Source organism: Phoca vitulina, unplaced genomic scaffold (genome assembly GCF_004348235.1).
Source record: "Phoca vitulina isolate PV1807 unplaced genomic scaffold, GSC_HSeal_1.0 scaffold38, whole genome shotgun sequence".
Lineage (NCBI taxonomy): Eukaryota > Metazoa > Chordata > Mammalia > Carnivora > Phocidae > Phoca > Phoca vitulina.
The window spans coordinates 6,198,233-6,211,259 of record NW_022589741.1 but is presented as its reverse complement, the minus strand read 5'-3'; positions in this window follow the sequence as shown (position 1 = coordinate 6,211,259).

Below are 13,027 nucleotides of genomic sequence, written 5' to 3'. Positions count from 1 at the left end.
GCCACAAATACGTGGTCTGTCTCACAGGACATCCATAGGATCTGATCACAGGACCACAGTGTCTTCCTACATACCGATCAGAATTTACCAAATGCATCCCTACACTCTCTACACAGATCTTAATTTTCCACGATGCTCTTCTGGACTTTCTCAATCACATTAGAAATCTCTAAGTAGCTCCTGATACATTTTCAGCCTTCTACTATTGGCAGAATCTCATGGCCCAAGGTACAGAACAAATATCCCAGTGTCTTCCTATCCTCTCATACTATGGAAACACAGTGTGGTCTCATCTCCTAGAAACACCAACTCAGTATTTCACACGCTGAATAGATACGTAGGGTGGAGTTCGTTGGCTTTACAAAATAGCATGACAAAAACGAAACTTTTTGCAAAGGATTGGGCTTCAAGATCTCTTCAGCCTGCCTGCTTCTCTAGCGCAATAAAACACCACATGTTTTTTCCCAAATGGCACTTACACATACCCTCCTAGGAATACATTTATTGTAGGTGAAGGGTTTGACCTATATGGAACTTAAGATCTTGGGCAAAAGCAATTCCAAATCACAGCTCTGGGAAGTTTTTCAAGTCAAGAGAGTAGAAGTTGCTTTTTAGAGCATCGGCACAGGGAGAAATGTGAACCAAGCGATCTCTCTTGGCTTTAATAATTCACTGCTTAGTGTTATGTACGCCCATGTGATCAAAGACCTGGGTATTGAGCCTACACTCCACAACATCCCAGGCCCATAAATAAAGCATCTTCTGCTCTCAGTCCAGGAGGCAGTTATTGATCTGGGCTGTGATCTTTTCCTACCTGACTTTCTGAGGATTTCTAAAATAGCTCACCTTAGGGGAATTAGAGACTCAAGTACTTTTCTTTTGTCCTTTGACCAATAAAAAAAATTACCAACACCTTGCAAAAGATAAATTCTGACAGAAGAAACATCAGCATTTTCTGTGATGGCCAGACAACTGACCAGGTGTCTTGGCCCGCAAGCTAAGAGACAAAAGGAACAATGGATAATCCTTGACCACCAAGGCCAGCTTGCTCTATCAGGAGGTGGGCTTCAGATGACAGCTCTGGGATCTTGATCTAGGACATGTAATCTCCATGGATCAGAACAGAAGAAGAGATGCTCTGGTACAGAAGTTCTTCCTCTCCAGACACTCAGTTGCCCATTTTGGATCTCTGACTGAAAATGTAGATTTTAGTCCTAGCTCCACTGCCTATGTGACTTTGGAGGAGTCCCACTGTTTCTCAGGAGCCCAGGATCTCCATTCATTAGGTACCAGTGATTGGCCACTCAGGAAGCATTCCAACCCCCTTCTCTCTGATTGCTTCCAACAATGGAGGCTACAAATGTTGAATTCACACTGTCCTGCCTTCCTTGCAGTCAGGGATCTATGAAACATATGGGGAAATTGGCTGGGAGAATTCTGGATAAGAGTTTCATCCTTGAAAAGCAGAGATGGTCTAATATAGGACTATTATTCAAAATATACAAAGAACTCTTAAAACTCAACAATGTGAAAAACAAACAACCCAATTGAAAAATGGGCCAAAGACCTTAACAGACACCTCACCAAAGATATATAGATGGCAAAAACACTTATGGAAATATGCTCCACATCATATGTCATCAGGGAAATGCCAGTTAAAACAACAATGAGATACCACTCCATGCCTACTAGAATAGCCAAAATCTGAACATTGACAATGCCAAGTGTTGATGAGCATGTGCAGCAACAGGAACTCTCATTCATTGCTGGCGGGAACACAAAATGGTAAAGTCACTTTGGAAGACAGTTTGGTGGTTTCTTCTAAACTAAACATACTCTTTCCATGCAACCCAGCCATCACACTCCTTGGTATTTACTCAAAGGAGTTGAAAAGTTATGTCCATGTTTATTAGCATCTTTGTTCATAATTGTCAAAACTTGGAAGCAACCAAGATGACCTTCGGCAGGTGAATGGATAAATAAACTGTGTTACAACCAGACAATGTAATATTATTCAGCACTAAAAACAGCTGTCGGGCGCCTGGGTGGCTCAGTTGGTTAAGCGACTGCCTTCGGCTCAGGTCATGATCCTGGAGTCCCTGGATCGAGTCCCGCATCGGGCTCCCTGCTCGGCGAGGAGCCTGCTTCTCCCTCTGACCCTCCCCCCTCTCATGTACTCTCTCTCTCATTCTCGCTCTCTCAAATAAATAAATAAATCTAAAAAAAAAAAAAAAAAAAACAGCTGTCGAACGATGGAAAGATATAGAGGAACTTGCAATGCTTATTACTAAGTGAAAGAAGTCAACCTGAAAAGTCTACATTCTATATGAGTCCCACTATGTAGCATTCTAGAAAAGGCAAAACTATGGAGAAAATAAAAAGATCAATAGTTGCCAGGGGCCAGAGGCCAGGAGAGGGATAAATAGTCAGAGCACAGAGGATTTTTAGGGCAGTGAAAATACTCTGTATGATACCATAATAATGGTATCATGTCATTACACATTCGTCCAAGTCTATAGAATGGACACCAATAAGAGTGAACTGTAATGTAAACTATGATCTTTGGGTGATTGTGATGTGTCCATATATGTTTATCAATTGTAATGAATGTTCCACTCTGGTGAGTGATACTGATAATGCAAGAGGTCATGCATGTGTGGGTCAGAGGATAAACCCACTCTTAAAAAAAAAAAAGGTGTCTGGGCACCTGGGTGGCTCAGTCAGTTAAGCATCTGCCTTTGGCTCAGGTCATGATCCCAGGGTCCTGGGATTGAGTCCCACATCGGGCTCCCTGCTCCTTGGGAGCCTGCTTCTCCCTCTCCCCCTGCTCATGCTTGCTCTCTCTCACTATCTCTCTCTCTCTCTCTCAAATAAATAAACAAAATCTTTAAAAAAGAACAGTATCTTATTAAAAAATTAAAAAATAAAAATAAAGTCCTTTTTTTTAAAGATTTTATTTATTTATTTGACAGAGAGAGACACAGCGAGAGAGGGAACACAAGCAGGGGGAGTGGGAGAGGGAGAAGCAGACTCCCTGCCGAGCAGGGAGCCTGACGTGGGGCTCGATCCCAGGACCCTGGGATCATGACCTGAGCCGAAGGCAGATGCTTAATGACTGAGCCACCCAGGCACCCCAAAAAATAAAAATAAAGTCTTAACGTAAAAGAAAAAAAACAGAGACACAAAGAGGAAAACACTCACCACTTCCAAATACCCTCTTGATTCCTCTTTAGACCTTTTGTAAGAGATGTGATGCTGGAACTGAAGCGGAGGACATTGCCATGCATGGACAGGACAGAGGGCTAAGACTGGAGGAACCTGCATGTTTGGGGCCAAGGAAACCACCTAGACTACAACTTCCTCCAGATTTCCTGTTAAGTATATGACACATGTCCTTATGATGTAAGACCTGGCTGGTAGGTGTTCTGTTTCTTGCAGCCAAAAGTATCCCAGTGGATATATACATCTGTAAATTAAAAGGGTCAGACTATTGTCTCTATGGTTCATTCTCCCTGTCAAATTTCTAAGGTAATTTTTATGTCCGTTCTTACACGCTCAGAGTCTCTTGCCTTGGCTGCTCACCCATGGAGAATAAGTATAGCCATGCAGTTGCCAAAAGTATTTCTTCAAAATGATAAACTAATAAAAATTGCATTGCTTCTCCTATTAGAAGGTGGAGCCTCTCACCCACCAATGGCAGAATACGACTTTGGCAGAGCGGTAAGGGTGCGTTTGCACCGATGAGCATCCATATACCCTGGCACGTGATAGGGTCCATTGGTAAAACAATGGGAATACTGGAGATTGGACCATGGCAATAACAAAGTGAGCATATACCTACTGGGCTGGGTTTGAAGAGCATTGGTAAAATGTGTCCATGCCACATAACTCACTTTCCACCAAATGTTAAGCATTTTTGTCACCAGAGTCTTCTAAAAACATAGCAATAGAAGTAATACATAAGCTTGAAAACTTCGAAGCCCTGAGGAGATGGAAGGCAGAGCAGATGGGTTCTTGGAAATCATTAAGGGCAGTAAAAAGACCATAGACTTTAGAGCTATGAGTCCTTGTTCTACCACATAATAACTGTGTATCTTGAAAAAGTCATTTGAGCCCTCCAATAATTATTTATAAGATGTCTTCCCTGGCTTTCTTCACGGCTATTATGAGAAGCCAATAAGATCTTGTGTGCAAAACTCACGTTTGCACACTTTGCCAAGTGTGGATTTTTAGATTTTATGTATTTATTTGTCAGAGAGAGAGAGCACAAGCAAGGGTAGCTGCAGGCAGAGGGAGAAGCAGGCTCCCCGCTGAGCAAGGAGCCCGATGCGGGGCTCGATCCCAGGACCCTGAGATCATGCATGACCTGAGCCAAAGGCAGGTGCTTAACAGACTGAGCCACCCAGGCGCCCCGCCAGAGGCTATCGTTCTTAGTGAGGAATAAGCGAAGTGCAGGGGGATAGCCAATGGGCACCAAGAACCTTGGGGGACTGCGGGTCCTCCAAAGGCAAACAACCACTGCTTATTAAGTCAGTCTCAGGTGAGCCTTCCCTGGGCTGGTTTCGCTCTGTGTCCAGCCATACAGCCTCTTCAGGGGTTAATCCCAGACCCTGGCCTAAGCAGCCCCACTCTTCAAATAACAGGCCACCTGAAAGCTACCTTAACAACCGTAGGTACTGTTAGCACCCCCAGCGCAGGCTGCTTCCTCCTCCTGTGTGGTTGGGGCTGTTTCCAAAGGCATGCAAGCTGTAGTCCTGCACGGGAGACGAGCTGTATGGGAGACGGGGTAGAAAAGAGGGGGAGGGTACAGATCGGCAAACACTGGTGAGAGGCTCAGCTATAAAGCAGCCATGCACGCCGGGCAAGGCAGCCCACCTCTCCGACCCTCAGTCTGCACATCTCTGGTATGGGCCAGTAACACCTGTTCTGCTCGCTTCTCAGGAGAACTCTGAAGCTAGAGTGACGTCATGGAGGGAATGGTGAGTTGAACGCCGGAAAGCAACGCACAAATGTAAAATGTCCCTGGGGCAGTGGGCAGTCGTGGTGAAGACAGTGGGCTTGGAAGTTCAACGCGCCCAGGTTGTGCGCTAGGTCTGACGTCCCGCTCAACGGCTCTAGGCAAGCTGCTCAGCCTCTTCGCACCTTGAGTCCTTACCTTTTACACGGAGCCCCTAACATCTACCGTTTAGCCTGTTGTGGCGATTAAAGGATGTCACTCCCTCAGCAAGCAGTTAATATATGTCACTAATAGTTGTAATAGTATTTGTTGCTATCATTATCATTACTATTATTACTATCACCCCCGTTCCCTCTTCACGTGACAAGAATGAAACCCGCACAAGGCTCCTAACCTTACCTGGGTGTTCATCCCAAAAAGTCACATTGCCCCTGAAGGTTCTGGGATGGGGGCTGGGAGGATGAGTCCCAGGCTTGACCCTTGAGAAGACCAGGGTCCAGAAGCCCCTTCCTGACCAACGCTGCCCTGACAGATCCCTTGCTGAGTGAGGTTTTACAGCAAACCCCTGTGCTCTGATGAGGAACGCAATCTGCCAAAGCTCAATATTGCTCGTGCGGGGCTCCCTGCCCCGGAAAATCCACGCTGCGGTGCTGAGGCATCCAAGCCGGGCTTCACCCCTGCTGGTTCCGTGGTCCCCCAAAGGGAGCCTGACATCTCCCTGCTGAGAGCTCGGCCCCAGCTCCTAGACAGGAAACCGGAACTCCAGTCCAGCCCAGACCCGCTGCCCTGCAGGGCATCCCTTCCGACCAGAGAGGCGAAGCTCAGCGTTTTTCTGCGTATTGATTTCCGGCACCGTGGGGAAAGGGCTGAGTCAGCATCCAGTCATCCCTAGGAACCCACAACACCAGCGAAATGTCTTTATCTTTGGACCTAACACATTATAATTTTTCCCTATAATTACTTACCTGTCTCCCCCACTACACGATAAACTTCTGGAACAAAGGCATCCCTGTGTATTCATTTTTTATATTTTCAGGCACTGGCCCACAAAAATTCCCAATTAGTGTTGACTTACCTACACTCTTGAATTGCCAATTCCTAAAATATGGATCCAGCATTTCTGGAGTGCTTCAATATAAGGAAAGTCCAGTAAACTGCCCCTAAGACACTCCCAGACATGTGCTAGTCCCCCACTAGCCTCTCTTCACTCACCCAGCCAGTGGCCCCATTGCAGAAAACAGTCAAAAAGCAAGGAAGTGGGCAGAGAAGGCCTCGGAGAAGCCATCCTTCAACCACACTCTTCACCATATTCTGAGCTCCATGCACCCATCTGGCAAAGCTACCCTAAAGCAATCCAATGTCCACCTTCTCATACCTACCCCTGAGCTCCAAGGGCTACGAGAGGCCAGGGCCACAACCAGGCACAGCCTGCAGCCCCAAGTGGGCTCCCAAAAGCCAGCCAGCCTGGTATATTTCCAGGGTGAGAAGCCCTTCTCCAGAACTGCTCTTCCAAGCTCCACCATGCCTCTGAAACCCTCAAGACATTACCTCTAATTTCACTGAGAAAATAGAAGCCATGAGGCGAACTCTCTCAACTTCTGCCAACTTACTAGCCTTCCCTCCTGCATCTACCCCCTTTCTCGATCCTGGATCTAGCCCCTCCCTTCCCCCTTCCCCCGTCTACCCCCTCCTTCTCCTTCGACTACAAAGGATAAGGAATCACTCCTCTCCTCTAAGACTGATCACTGCACTAAGGCCCGGGGTCCTTGCTCAGGGCCGTGGTATCTCTATTATCTGCACCATCCTTGACATTTCAGCATCTTATTTTCTACTGCATCCTTCCCAGTAGCCTCTAACCTCATCAAGTCTCTTCTGTCACTGAAAAATAATACTAGCAACAACAAAGACAAACCAACAAAACTTCTCGTTCACCTTGGTATTCACCCAAACACACTGAAAACTTGTGTTCACACAAAAATCTGCACATGGATGTTTCCAACAGCTTTATTCGTAAATTGCCAAAACTGCAAGCCACCAAGATGTCGTCCAGTAGGTGAATGGATAAGTAAATGGTGGGACGTCCAGACAATGCAATATTATTCTGGACTAAAAAGAAAGGAGCTGTCAAGCCATGAAAAGACATGGAGGAAACTTCAATGCATATGACTTAGTGGCAGGAGCCAATCTGAGCCATGCTGTAGGGTCCCAATTCTATGACACTCTGGGAAAGGCAGAGCAATGGGGACAGTGAGATCAGTGGTTGCCAGAGGTTAAGGGGGAAGGATGGGGGAATCAGAGAAGCACAGGGGATTTCTTGTATGATACTATGATGGTAGATACCTGTCATTATACATTACTTCAAACACATAGAGCATATAACACCAATGGTGAAGCCTAATGTGAGCCCTGGACTTCGGATGATAATGACGGGTCAATGGAGCTTCATCAGTGGTATCAAATGTACCACACTGGCAGGGGATGTCAGGAACGGCAGAGGCCGTGCACGTGTGGGGTAGGGGGGCGATGGGAAATCTTGGTACCTTCCCTTCAATTTTGCTGTGAACTTAAAATTGCTGTAAAAATTAAAGCCTATTAAAACTATTTTAAAAAGCCTCATTCGGCCCTCAGTTGCAATTACCAGATAAGCAGGCATTAAAATAATTACAAATTTTGACAGGTTATGTGATGAAGGAATAAAAAAAAAAAAAGAGAGCCGTTGAGACAACACAGAATATGTTCACCATGCAGACTTCCAATAGCCTGGATCCTCTGACAGTTACCTTCACTCCAACGAAGGGCTAAGACAGGGCCGCGGACCTTAGGCCTCTGGGAATCCATTAGTCTAAGCCACTATCTTAAGTCTCGTTCCCTTCTGTCCCTACCAAAATCTGGTTTCTGACCATCCGAAGTGGAAGACCAAAATCTGGAACTGGTCGTATAATGTGGATTTAGTAGATATTCTCCTAACCAAGCCCTACTGGCTGAGCTGACAGGACCAATGTGCTCCAGGCTTTCTGTAGAGTGTAAGACGGTGGCCACAGGACCCTGAACACAGTGGTTAAACTTGGAGTACAGCCTCATTAACACATACTTCTCCCAGGTGACCTGTATGATTACGCTCTGTATAAAACATAAACTGTTTACCTATGGTAACTACAAGAATACCTTGTCTTAACACTTTGCTCACTTGGTGTCTCTGCATCACATTTTGGTGATTCTCGTAATAGTTCAAATGTTCTCACGATGATTATGTTTGTTATGATGATCTGGTGATCGGTGATGATGGGTCACTGAGAGTCAGATGATGGTCAGCATTTTTAGCAATGAAGTATTTTTTAATGAAGGGATATACATTTTTTAGACATAATGCTATCGCACAATTAATGGATTACAGTATAGTGTAAACATAACTTTTATATGCACTGGAAAATAAAAAAAAATGCTATTTGCTTTATTGCAGTGTTCTGGAACCGAACCTGCAATATCGCTAAGGTCTGCCCCTAGGTAATGTAATTAAATATTATTTTACATACTTAAATATTATATGAGCATATGTATATATACTTATATACTTTTATATACTTATATATTATAAACTGATTAAATATGAATGTGAAAAGAAAGACATTGGTTCCTAAAATGAAGTCAAATGCTTAAGAAAGACTGAGCCATTAAAAATTGCTGGTGAGGGGCGCCTGGGTGGCTCAGTGGGTTAAGCGTCTGCCTTCAACTCAGGGCATGATCCCGGGATCCTGGGACTGAGTCCTGCATCGGGTTCCCTGCTCGGCGGGAACAATGACCCATCCTAAAAGATAAGTTTCTTTCTGCCCATTTGCTCTAAAAGACAGGGACACGGCTCACTGCTGCATCGACCTTGGTTTCCCCAGATCCTACCCAGTTATGCACTCAGCAAAACTCGTCGATCGCCGACAGTGAGCCAGGCCCTGCGCAAGGCACAGGAGACAGGCCCAATCCCGTCTCTCACATCCTCCCAGTCACGAGCTATACAAACGCTAAGAAGGTTGTCTCCAGCTCTGAAACAAGGCCTCCACAGGCAAGGCCAAGGCAAGTGACGCACCTCAGGTGCAAAATGTAAGGTGTCACACTCAGGCTGTTTGCCCACAGCCTCATGTAATCTCGAACCCGAGGCACCTTGCTTGCCATCAGTAGATTTCCCTCCCTGTGGGCAGGCTCCCCATTCCTCCTCCTGACCATGTTGAGTCTTTCAGCAGCTAGGCTTCCAGAATCTTCTTTCTTCCACTCCTTCCTAGCTCACTGCAAATCTCCAGGCTTTGTTTTGCCACACACGTGTTTGGTGGGCTTTGACATAGTTTGCACCTGAGGATAGATCTTAGAGTTTTGTCGAACCGTAAATTTGTCAACCTTACTACTCTTCCGTAAAAAAGAAATCGCTGGGTGTTTTATTTTTCAACAAAGAAATCAGCAAGCAAACCTTTTACTCTGAGGTGGTCAGGATTCAGCAAGTAGAGAGTCCTACACTTGTGTGAGTTTAAAGATGCTGGGGAAAATCTCCTGCTGGAAGAATCTGCTGGAGACAGGATAAAGCAGTCGTAAAGAGTTTAAAGACTGACGAGGAAGTAGTAAAGACCTGACATTTGTTAGTTGGATTTAAAAACGAGTAAGATATAACCCTTGCCATGGAGTGGCAGGCACCTCATAAGGATGACAAACAGATTATCCCAACGGGACGAGCCAAGCACAGTGATGGAGACGTGGGGGGGAGGGGGGTGCAGGGGGAGACAAAAGGAGGAGGGGCACCTGAACAGAGTTTTACAGAAAGAATAGAAATTAGCTGTGAGTAGAAGAGGCAGAAGAGCAATCTAGGCAGAGGGGACCTCAGGACTGCATTCAATTTTTCCACTTTCTCCTCATCTGCCTTGGCTTCTTCCCATGCTAGTGTGTCTGCTGGTTTTCTGTTCATTGCATTCAAGCTCAGCAAGAGTGGGACAGCACTGGCCAGCCCCCACCCAGGGCAGCACAGCCTATACCCACGCCAGGCCACGGAGGTGGATCCGTGTCAGATGCCTGTTCCCGATTGAGTTACTGCAAACAGAGCCGGGCGGGTAGGTTAGTTCAAGCACCGTAACGTGCGCACAGCTGGCTTCGCTCAGAAGTTTCCACCCAGTGTCCTGAGCAAAGGCACTGGGGTGCAAAAGCACTTCTGTTTGAACTGCCAGTGCTTGGCCATGTTGGAAAGGCAAGCTGGAAGAGGGGGTGTTGAAGGATGAAACTGGCCCAGGTCCTGGAGGCTTTTGTGCCCAGGATTGGGATATAGCAGAGAGAAATCTCAGTCTACAAACTCAGATATGCAAGAAAATCACATTTCTGCAGGTACTTTAAAGTCAGTGCTTCAAGCCAATGCTGAGGCCCCTTCAAAATGGTGGCAGAAGAGTCAGTCTCCATCAGTTGAGGGGCTTGTCCTTAGGGTTAAGCAAATACCCCACGGTCCTCTGCAGAACCTCTGCATCGGGGAGGCACCTCTTGGACTTTGGTCATTGGCCCACACGGGGAACCGCTAAAACACTTGGTGTTTGCCCCTGTAAATCACTGCTTTCTTTTTGCTGAAGGCAAGCCCCTGCCCCATCATCCCCCAGGGGGTGACAGAGTGTGAAGACGAATCCAGCTCCCGAATCCATACCCACTTCTCTCTCACACACAAGCAGGCTTGGAACATGGATGCCTTCCTCCCAGAACACCAGCTCAGACCCCTCCACTTTCCCACCCCCTCTGTCAGCCACGCATTTTCCAGAACGAAGCTGGGGTTTTAGAGGACCTGTTGGTCCCATTAGAGAATTCACTTATTAAACAGCCTGGCTAAGCGTAATGCATCACAGGATAACACGACTAAAAGTGGGAAAATGAAAGCAAAGGACATCACTGTCCCAAGGAAGGCTGCGTGCCGTGGCCGAAATGACAATCCATCATGACGGAGATGGGGGTGAGCAGAGTGGCTGGCCCCAGGGGAGGTGTGAGATCAAGGAGGCAGGAGTGTCTTTCAGGATTGATTGGCAGAAAAGGAGACAGCAGTATTTCAACAGGAGCCTTAGAGCAAACAGAAAAATCAGCTCTCTGGCCAAAACAAATGCAGAAGAAAAACTACATATTTGGAATATGTTTTTCCCTCAAGTAAGGGAGAAGCATGCAAGGGCCACAGAGAAAAGTCTTGCAAACAGGACAACAGTGAGTCATCATCATCAGAGCCTTCTCCCCTTCCACATCAGGAAGACCCAATTGTAGGAAGGGGATCTGAAGATCCGGGATCACCCCTCCATGGTTGTGTGCTCTCCTGCAATGCACTTACACAGGCTGAGCCTCAGTGAATTGGCTATAAAATGGGAACAATAATCCCTCCCTCACAAGTTGCTATAGTTACAATGATCCTCTGCAAAGCTCTAAAACCAAGGCCTCTTATCTACTGTATGATTCCAACTTTACAACACTCTGCAAAAGGCAAAACTATGGAGTCGATAAAGAGATCAGTGGTTGGGGGCAGGGAGAGGATGAACAGGAACACAGGATTTTTAAGGCAGTGAAACTCTTCTGTATGATCCTCCAACGATGGACGCATGTCATTCTAGATTTGTCCAAACCCATAGAATGTACAACACCAACGGTGAACTCTAACGCAAACGGTGAACTTTGAGGGCTTATGATGTGCCAATGTAGGGTCACTGATTACAGCACATGTGGCCTCCTGGTGGGGATATTGATACCAGGGGGGCTGTGCACGAGCAGGGGCAGGAGGTGTATGAGAAATCTCTGTGCCTTCCTCTCAATTTTGCTGTGAACTTAAAACTAAAATGTGTTCATAAATAATAAATAAATAAATAAAGCCTATCTTAAAAAAAAAAAAGAGGCCAAAGTTAGTGTCACCAAACTAATTAGCATGTTAGTATGGGATGCTCTCCCTCTGTGCATGCGTTCATGTCTGACACGGTCCCAGGGCTCATCCCTCTAACCCCCATTCCAACATTGCCTGGCACCGAACAGAGGACAAGCTGCTTGAACATGTCTCATCATGTGGCTTCCTCAAGGTCACACAGGTTTTTGTCTGGTTCGGGTGGAAGGAGCAGGCCTCTGAACTTAGGCACCTGCTCCGTCCCCTTGCAGATGGCTCAGAGATAGCTTCTACCCATTCCAACCCGGTGCCCGCCCCCAGGGCTCCCGTCCCGGTATTCCCAGAGCTGCCAGGATGTGCTGGCCCTTCTTTCTTTAATATCTCCCTAGCCTGTCCCCACCCCCTGCAACTGACAGTCGCCGCAGAGACCACACATCCTTCCCTCTTGCTCCCCTGCCTGGGCTCACAGATATGTCCAGATGGGCCAGACTCTACCGAGCTCATACCAACCCACGGGGTTCTGCCCTGGGCTCTTCAGGGGCATCATTCTGTTATAAATGCCCCTAAGGAAAAGCAATAATAGCATCACTATTGAACATCTATTACATCTATTGCACTTTTACATATTTTCTCAGAGAATTCTCACTATAGCTTTTGACTTAAGCTATAAGTCAAAAACCGACATGTCCATTTTCAAATGAGAAAACTGAGGCTCAGGAGGTTGAATCCCCAGGTGGCATTTAGAGGAGTCAGGATTCAAAGCAGGTCAGTCTGACTCCAGAGCCCATGCTCCAGTCCATCCCTGAAGCTCTCATAATTGAAACATTGTTCTCACCCTATGTTCCTCCCAGCCCCGTTTGGTGAAAGGACTTCTCAGTCCTCCTGCCCAGACGTCTGTAGGAGACAAGCACTCGAGTTTCCCAGTCTCCATTCTGGGTCAACAACCTCCTTCCCTCAACCGATGGTGGGCAGGCCATCAGCCTACACCTTTCCTCCAGCGGCTATCACAGCCTGCTTTCCTCTATGCCCCCGGCATCCTTCCCAAGGCTCCAACACTCCTCTTAAAAATCCATTTAATTCCTTGGTCTCTAAGTTTCTCTAAGAGCTAGGGACCTCTGACTCTGCTCCACAGGAACCAGTAGGGACATAAGAATTCCAGACATCATCATTCCTCCACATATCTGCAAAGCATCACACCATGTCTCAGGCTC